Source organism: Electrona antarctica (genome assembly GCF_951216825.1).
Source record: "Electrona antarctica genome assembly, chromosome: 1".
NCBI lineage: Eukaryota > Metazoa > Chordata > Actinopteri > Myctophiformes > Myctophidae > Electrona > Electrona antarctica.
In genome coordinates, this window is record NC_136806.1 from 2,570,867 (window position 1) to 2,581,207 (window position 10,341).

The following is a 10,341-nucleotide window of genomic DNA, read 5'->3' on the forward strand; positions in this document are numbered from 1 at the left end:
TTCTCTACCAAAACACAACCCAAACCTCTACCAAATCACAACCCAATTCTCTACCAAAACACAACCCAAACCTCTACCAAAACACAACCCAATTCTCTACCAAAACACAACCCAATTCTCTACCAAAACACACCCCAATTCTCTACCAAAACACACCCCAATTATCTACCAAAACACACCCCAATTATCTACCAAAACACAACCCAATTATCTACCAAAACACAACCCAATTCTCTACCAAGACACAACCCAATTCTCTACCAAAACACACCCCAATTCTCTACCAAAACACACCCCAATTATCTACCAAATCACAACCCAATTCTCTACCAAAACACAACCCAAACCTCTACCAAAACACAACCCAATTCTCTACCAAAACACAACCCAATTCTCTACCAAAACACACCCCAATTCTCTACCAAAACACACCGGGGGGGGAGGGGGACAGAACACAGCCATCAAACACAAATGTTTGGTCAAACCATGTGACTCCCATGGGAAAAGCATTGAGGCGGCCACCAAACACAGGCAGAGCACAGAACACATGTTCTTTATGTGTGAATGAGGCCTACCAAAACACAACCCAAACCTCCACCAAAACACAACCCAAACCTCCACCACTAAGGTCATTTCACTTTAAATCGGTTCTTCTCAAAGTGGTGGTCCACCCAGGGACCCTCCCTGGGGGTCTCAAAGTGGTAGTCCACCCAGGGACCCTCCCTGGGGGTCTCAAAGTGGTGGTCCACCCAGGGACCCTCCCTGGGGGTCTCAAAGTGGTGGTCCACCCAGGGACCCTCCCTGGGGGTCTCAAAGTGGTGGTCCACCACCGGGACCCTCCCCGGGGGTTCCAAATGGACCCTCAACCAACGGACCCCCCGTAACGGTCCATCTGGTTCCACGTGTACACTCTGAGAACCTTTGCTTTAAATTGACACTCAGGACTTTTCGCAGTGTTGCCATTAAGCGTTGCCTGCTATAGTGTTTTGTTTCTCTACAACGGGAGAAGACCCCCCACCCCACCCCCCGCAAAGAACACCTTTTTTGGGACCCTGACAGCTCCGTTTTCTTTCGTAGTCAGTCGGGGGGAGGGGGGAATGGGCTAATATGTTTTCCTTGTTATTGGTTTTTGTCACTCCTATATTTTTTTTTTTTCATTTTTTTTTCCCGACTGTGTATTCGAGCTGTGAGGTTGACTGGCCTGAGGTCAGAGGTCGACTGGTCTGAGGTCAGAGGTCGACTGGTCTGAGGTCAGAGGTCGACTGGCCTGAGGTCAGAGGTGGACTGGCCTGAGGTCAGAGGTGGACTGGCCTGAGGTCAGAGGTGGACTGGCCTGAGGTCAGAGGTCGACTGGTCTGAGGTCAGAGATCGACTGGTCTGAGGTCAGAGGTGGACTGGCCTGAGGTCAGAGGTGGACTGGCCTGCAGAAGGAAAGCATGTGTATGGGTAGAGCTGCAGAAGACGAGCCGCCCGGAAGAGAATTCCCCAATGAACGTTTCCTCGTAGACGTTTCAGAGAATATTTATTTGAAAGACCTTTAAAGCCTCGGATGACCTGGATGACCTGTCCTCCGAGGTGGACAAAGACATCTGGATGACCTGTCCTCCGAGGTGGACAAAGACACCTGGATGACCTGTCCTCCGAGGTGGACAAAGACACCTGGATGACCTGTCCTCCGAGGTTGACAAAGACACCTGGATGACCTGTCCTCCGAGGTGGACAAAGACACCTCGGATGACCGTGGACAAAGACACCTGGATGACCTGTCCTCCGAGGTGGACAAAGACACCTCGGATGACCTGTCCTCCGAGGTGGACAAAGACACCTCGGATGACCTGTCCTCCGAGGTGGACAAAGACACCTCGGATGACCTGTCCTCCGAGGTGGACAAAGACACCTCGGATGCTGACAAATCATGACAATAAAGTTAAACCCCAAAAAATTGGGTCGAACAAATTGTTTTTCTTGTTTTTTCCAAAAGATTGTGTTTATTGTCATGATTCGTCCCCATCCGAGTTGTCCGAGACTTACAGGTCTTTAAATAAATACTTTCTGAATCGTCTGAGGAAAGATTAATTGGGGAATTCTCCCCCGGGACGCTGGTGGAAGGGGGCGGGGCTGAACCTCGTGGTCATGAAAGGGGGGCGGGGTCGACTGTGACGCTCTATTTGGAAGGACTCTGCGACCGAAGCGGAGCTCGGCGAGAAAGCTTTAGTCTTTTATTTTCATTATTTTTGTGTGTGTGTGTAATTATCAACACTCGTGTTTAAGTGCAACGTCGGAGCCCAAAATGTCGATATATCTAAGTTACCATCGAACGAGAGTTTTCAACGATGCGTACAGACTTATTATACCTCTCTGTTTTTTTTTTCGTTTTTTTTGTAATCTTTTATACACTATTTATCTGGAATCTCTGATATTTTGTTGCTGCTGGAGCTTTGGTGAAAATATCCTGTTTAGTTGAGATGATAAATGTCACAATGTGTTAAAATGAACCGGTCTCAAGTTGAATGAACCGGTCTCAAGTTGAATGAACCGGTCTCAAGTTGAATGAACCGGTCTCAACTGGTTGAATGAACCGGTCTCAAGTTGAATGAACCGGTCTCAAGTTGAATGAACCGGTCTCAACTGGTTGGATGAACCGGTCTCAAGTTGAATGAACCCGTCTCAACCGGTTGAATGAACCGGTCTCAAGTTGAATGAACCGGTCTCAACTGGTTGAATGAACCGGTCTCAAGTTGAATGAACCCGTCTCAACCGGTTGAATGAACCGGTCTCAAGTTGAATGAACCCGTCTCAACCGGTTGAATGAACCGGTCTCAAGTTGAATGAACCCGTCTCAACCGGTTGAATGAACCGGTCTCAAGTTGAATGAACCGGTCTCAACCGGTCTCAAGTTGAATGAACCGGTCTCAACCGGTTGAATGAACCGGTCTCAACCGGTTGAATGAACCGGTCTCAAGTTGAATGAACCGGTCTCAACTGGTTGAATGAACCGGTCTCAAGTGTAGAGCTAAAAGGAGAATTCCAGACAAGCCGTTTTATCTTTTACCATAATCTGATGTTATATCAACAAAGTGGTGCAGGTGAAAGATTAGATAACTAATGGGGGCCGCGGACCCCCATTAGAGAAGACCTGCCAGGGACCCCCATTAGAGAAGATATGCCAGGGACCCCCATAAGAGGAGATATGCCAGGGACCCCCATTAGAGAAGACATGCCAGGGACCCCCATTAGAGAAGATATGCCAGGGACCCCCATTAGAGAAGACATGCCAGGGACCCCCATTAGAGAAGATACGCCAGGGACCTCCATAAGAGAAGATACGCCAGGGACCCCCATAAGAGGAGATACGCCAGGGACCCCCATAAGAGGAGATATGCCAGGGACCCCCATAAGAGGAGATATGCCAGGGACCCCCATAAGAGGAGATATGCCAGGGACCCCCATTAGAGAAGACATGCCAGGGACCCCCATTAGAGAAGATATGCCAGGGACCCCCATAAGAGAAGACATGCCAGGGACCCCCATAAGAGGAGATATGCCAGGGACCCCCATAAGAGAAGACATGCCAGGGACCCCCATAAGAGGAGATATGCCAGGGACCCCCATAAGAGGAGATATGCCAGGGACCCCCATTAGAGAAGACATGCCAGGGACCCCCATTAGAGAAGATATGCCAGGGACCCCCATAAGAGAAGACATGCCAGGGACCCCCATAAGAGGAGATATGCCAGGGACCCCCATTAGAGAAGATTTTCACGGCTCTAGCAGTGATTCTCAACCTGTTTTATTTCAAGGACCCCCAGTTTGACCTGCATTAGTCTACGTACCCCCAATTAATGGCATTTCTATCTCTGGGACCCCAATTTATATTATACAAATCTATGTTAATTCGGGTCCATTTGGTTCCATTTGTACACTCAGAGTTACAGAATCATAAGGGTCCATTTGGTTCCCAACTATAATTTAGCTGGGGACCCCCTGGAACTACCTCAAGGACCCCTGGGGGTCCCCGGACCCCCTGGAATTACCTCAAGGACCCCTGGGGGTCCCCGGACCCCCTGGAACTACCTCAAGGACCCCAGGGGGTCCCCGGACCACTGTTCTATAATGACATCACATTAATGTAATAAAACGTCTTGTCTGGAGTTGAGGACTATTAATTTAATCATTATTAAAAATTAACCGACAATTAAAGATGAAAGAGATTATAGGCATTGTTTGAATCATGTCACATGTCTTAATTCGTCACTCTGAGAATTAGATTGATGTTTTTTTTTTTTATTATTATTATTGGTCTGAGAAAGACTTTATATGAGTACGAACAACTTAGTTTAATAATCACGTCAAGAGAGCAGAACCAGCTGGGTTTCTGTTACAGAGAGCAGAACCAGCTGGGTTTCTGTTACAAAAACCTTTTGTACATTATTATAAGCTTTATTAATAATTATGATATCACGTCTCGTCTGATTTGTTTCTCACATTGTTTTCATGTTTTATTTTGGGTTTGCTGTAAGAACCCGTTTGGACTGGTATCAACCGACAAGACCGCAGTTATCAGTTAGGATCAGCGCCACTTTTTCAGACGAGTATGGGCATGCTCTGTCGACCCAACGCTCAGTCGGTAGTTCTCCGTGATTATTTCGCTTGATAATCACTGATGTCCTGACGGAGGCGCGCCGTGTCTGGTGGCCTTGAGCACGCTAGCCGAGCGAGTCGCCGTGCCGAGCGTTGCGAAGGCCACCAGACCCGACTCAGCGCCGTCCGAGTTACGTCCCGATAGGCAGAGAATAGTATATATTAGTAGCTCCTAGTTTCCATGCACCGACAACAGTTGGAAATGACACGTCCACCAGGGGGAAACCTTGACCAGGACATCAGTGATTATCAAGCAAAATAATCACGGAGAACTACCGACTGAGCCGTTGGGTCGGCAGAGCATGCCCATACTCATCCGAAAAAGTCGTGCTGATCCTAACTGATAACTGCGGTCTTGTCGGTTGATACCAGTCGAAATAGCTACTGTAAGTCTGTCTCTCTGTACACACTTTGTAAGTCTGTCTCTCTGGACACACTTTGTAAGTCTGTCTCTCTGGACACACTTTGTAAGTCTGTCTCTCTGTACACACTTTGCCAAAACTGTTCATGCAACATATTCAGACCTCACATTGTTGTCGTCGTGCATATTGTGTACCGAGTACAGGTGTTACCGAGTACAGGTGTTACCGAGCACAGGTGTGACCGTGTACAGGTGTTACCGAGTACAGGTGTGACCGTGTACAGGTGTTACTGAGTACAGGTGTGACCGTGTACAGGTGTTACCGAGTACAGGTGTGACCGTGTACAGGTGTTACCGAGTACAGGTGTGACCGTGTACAGGTGTTACCGAGTACAGGTGTTACCGAGTACAGGTGTAACTTGTAAATTTAATGTGAAACATTTGTAAGAACTTGAATCCAAGTGTATGAGTTATTTATTTATTTCATGTTCCAGGTGTCGAACATTTTCCAACGTTTTCCAAGGGTGTTGATTAGCCTAACGAGTCCGACTTAACACTCTTATCGTCCAGGGTCAGTTGGAACCATTAAATCAGCACGCCCAGCGATTTGTAGCTTCAGAGCCCATTTCAAGGTGACACAGACACCATCTTGGTTTGTGCCAGAGTAATCTAGTAAGAGAGTGGCGACATGCTTTGATCTCGCCGCAGGGTGCTATGGGCTATAGTTCCACACATTGGAACTATCCCATTGAGACAAAGCGGGGTCTATGGGCTATAGTTCCACACATTGGAACTATCCCATTGAGACAAAGCGGGGTGCCTATGGGCTATAGTTCCACACATTGGAACTATCCCATTGAGACAAAGCAGGGTGCTATGGGCTATAGTTCCACACATTGGAACTATCCCATTGAGACAAAGTGGGGTGCCTCTATGGGCTATAGTTCCACACATTGGAACTATCCCATTGAGACAAAGCAGGGTGCTATGGGCTATAGTTCCACACATTGGAACTATCCCATTGAGACAAAGCGGGGTGCCTCTATGGGCTATAGTTCCACACATTGGAACTATCCCATTGAGACAAAGCAGGGTGCCTCTATGGGCTATAGTTCCACACATTGGAACTATCCCATTGAGACAAAGCGGGGTGCCTCTATGGGCTATAGTTCCACACATTGGAACTATCCCATTGAGACAAAGCGGGGTGCTATGGGCTATAGTTCCACACATTGGAACTATCCCATTGAGACAAAGCGGGGTGCTATGGGCTATAGTTCCACACATTGGAACTATCCCATTGAGACAAAGCGGGGTGCCTCTATGGGCTATAGTTCCACACATTGGAACTATCCCATTGAGACAAAGCGGGGTGCTATGGGCTATAGTTCCACACATTGGAACTATCCCATTGAGACAAAGCGGGGTGCTATGGGCTATAGTTCCACACATTGGAACTATCCCATTGAGACAAAGCGGGGTGCTACAGTATGGGCTATAGTTCCACACATTGGGCCTCATGCGCCAATAAGTTCCTAACTTTTCCTCTTACATTTCTTCCTAAGTGAATTCCTAAGAGAAGTCCAGTCAGATTCATGAAACGTTCTTAAGTAGGCAGAATTGTTCGTAAGCATGTTCTTATGATGATGAATCCAAATCCTCGTAACTTGAAGGGGTGTGCCAGTTCATTCAAATTATCATAGGTAGACGCCCCAAATATCCTAATTAGCATCCTAATTACCATAGGGAACCGCCCCACCAATCCCATATAAGGCATTGGGAATTCACTTTCCTACCTGTGTTCACCCAGGTGGGTGTGGTTTTGCATGACTCCATGGCCTTGCCTGCAGTCACACCTGTGTGTGATTTCAGTACACAGAAATCACAGGACCTCATACACAGAAATAAACTTGAGTGAAGTCAAGAATACCTAAACTAAAGTCTAAATATGGTGGAACACCAGACTCCAAACATTAAAAAGCAATAGTACTGTGGTGTGGAGGTACTGAAGTGAACAGAAATGTTCATATTTTCAATATTTCAATATTCATGAATGTATTTTATTATTTATCTCACAATAGTCAACTTTCACCACTAGACATCAATGTAAATTTGCTGAAATTATCATATTATCCATATGTCATGTTCAGAAGTAGTGGATAGTAGTGGATATAAAACATTTTAGCACTGGAGGGTGCATGGATATGGACGGGCTTTAAGGCAGCAACTGCTTGGTATGTACTGGTATATGGTGAGGAAATATGGGTGTTGAGGGTGATATCGTGGTGCAAGGGGTGGGATAGGGTGGCTTGCAGGTAGGAAGCTTACAGGAAAATGGAGGTGGTAGCTGTTGGTATACGGGGTGGGGGTGTATCGGGGGGGGGATGATGGCGGGTGGGGTGGGGGTTATGTGGGTATGGTGCGTTTGTTTGGGTTGGGTTGTAAACTCTAAACCAGTGGTTCTCAAACATTTTCATGTCAAGGACCCCCATATGAAAATATTTTCTGCTAGGGAAATGTTTTGAAGATTTATCAAAATGTTTAGAAAATAGCCGATCTACAAGCTCAAAATGGGCAGTAATGGGACACGTTTGTGAGCTTGTAGATTGGCTATTTTCAAAGTATAAAATGGGATTAAAGTGGTAAAATGTTCCATATTTTGCTGTGGACTGCCTGGAACTTCCTCAAGGACCCTTTGAGGTCCTCAGACCAAACTTTGAGCATCATGCAGAGGGCGCTGTTTTTCCTTTATGTTTTCAGATTGCACTTAAGAACAAAAAAGGCACCCTAAGAGTGCTCCACCGTGTGCATAGATTCTGTTCTTACCTACGAACAAATCACAGCTAAGAAAACATTGAGGGATCCCAAAACCTTCTTAAAAACTTCCTAAGTGGGTCTAAGAACAAATTTCCTCTTAAGAACTTCTTAAGAACGGTTGGCGCATGAGGCCCATTGGAACTATCCCATTGAGACAAAGCGGGGTGCTACAGTATGGGCTATAGTTCCACACATTGGAACTATCCCATTCCGCATTCCACTGTTACAATTGGAGTCAACGCTAGTATATGAACCTTTATTGAGAAAGGATATCCCCTTGAGATGTCACATCTCGTTGAGATGTCACATCTCGTTGAGATGTCACATCCCCTTGAGATGTCACATCTCCTTGAGATGTCACATCTCGTTGAGATGTCACATCCCCTTGAGATGTCACATCTCGTTGAGATGTCACATCTCGTTGAGATGTCACATCCCGTTGAGATGTCACATCCCCTTGAGATGTCACATCTCCTTGAGATGTGACATCTCAAGGAGATGTCACATCTCGTTGAGATGTCACATCTCCTTGAGATGTCACATCTCCTTGAGATGTCACATCTCGTTTTCGAGGGGGTCCAACAACATACAGCAAATACAGAGCAATACAATAGACAGAAACGTTACAACAAATACATCCATGCATACATTACAAAACAAAACAGAAAGCTCTCCCAAGCTGGCCGCTCCCACCCCACCTTATCACCCTGAAAATAAAGCACTTAATGCATCATGGTACTCCTATAGTGGACATAGATCACTTAATGCATCATGGTACTCATATAGTGGACATAGATCACTTAATGCATCATGGTACTCATATAGTGGACATAGATCACTTAATGCATCATGGTACTCATATAGTGGACACTTAATGCATCATGGTACTCATATAGTGGACACTTAATGCATCATGGTACTCATATAGTGGACATAGATCACTTAATGCATCATGGTACTCATATAGTGGACATAGATTAATGCATCATGGTACTCATATAGTGGACATAGATCACTTAATGCATCATGGTACTCATATAGTGGACATAGATCACTTAATGCATCATGGTACTCATATAGTGGACACTTAATGCATCATGGTACTCATATAGTGGACATAGATCACTTAATGCATCATGGTACTCATATAGTGGACACTTAATGCATCATGGTCCTCATATAGTGGACATAGATCACTTAATGCATCATGGTACTCATATAGTGGACACTTAATGCATCATGGTCCTCATATAGTGGACATAGATCACTTAATGCATCATGGTACTCATATAGTGGACACTTAATGCATCATGGTCCTCATATAGTGGACATAGATCACTTAATGCATCATGGTACTCATATAGTGGACACTTAATGCATCATGGTCCTCATATAGTGGACATAGATCAATGCATCATGGTACTCATATAGTGGACATAGATCACTTAATGCATCATGGTACTCATATAGTGGACACTTAATGCATCATGGTACTCATATAGTGGACATAGATCACTTAATGCATCATGGTACTCATATAGTGGACACTTAATGCATCATGGTACTCATATAGTGGACATAGATCACTTAATGCATCATGGTACTCATATAGTGGACATAGATCACTTAATGCATCATGGTCCTCATATAGTGGACATAGATCATCATGGTCCTCATATAGTGGACATAGATCATCATGGTACTCATATAGTGGACATAGATCATCATGGTACTCATATAGTGGACATAGATCATCATGGTACTCATATAGTGGATCAAGAATCAGAAATGAAAAATCTAAAACAAACCGTTACAGATACTGTATGCACATGCAGTAAAATGCTTTAACGAGATAGATATATAATTACAAACACATGCATAGATGCATAGATGTCAAATTACAGTATATTTGCAGATTAGTATGTTAGAAACAAACTAAGGCATATCAGGAGCAGGAGCAGGGAGGTGAGGATAGAGACTTTAAAGATATTGAAGGAGTTGATTGATCTAAGAGAACTGGGGAGATTGTTCCAGTCATCCGGAGCTTTGTATTTGAAAGCACGTCGGCCGACTTCTTTCCTAATGTTGGTGTCGCCACTCTCTTTCTATTCCACTCGGGTTTGTGCTAGATAGCATAGCATGTAGCCAAAACACCCCTGAGGGTATCGACAACCAACAGGAGGTATGATTACTTCTAACGCGACTAGCGGCGGGACCGCGATGGGCCGTCAAACACAATCTTTGCTTAGAATTGGAATCATTGATTTAGATTAAAAGTTATTCACATTTTAAGATTTTTGATCCCATCCATTAAAATGGAGAGGGAACACTTTGGATGACGTCCCAACCGGAATGTACATGGAATTAGCCCAATAGATGCTCCCAGGCTGTAGCCTGGTGCTCAATAGATGCTCCCAGGCTGTAGCCTGGTGCCCAATAGATGCTCCCAGGCTGTAGCCTGGTGCCCAATAGATGCTCCCAGGCTGTAGCCTGGTGCCCAATAGATGCTCCCAGGCTGTAGC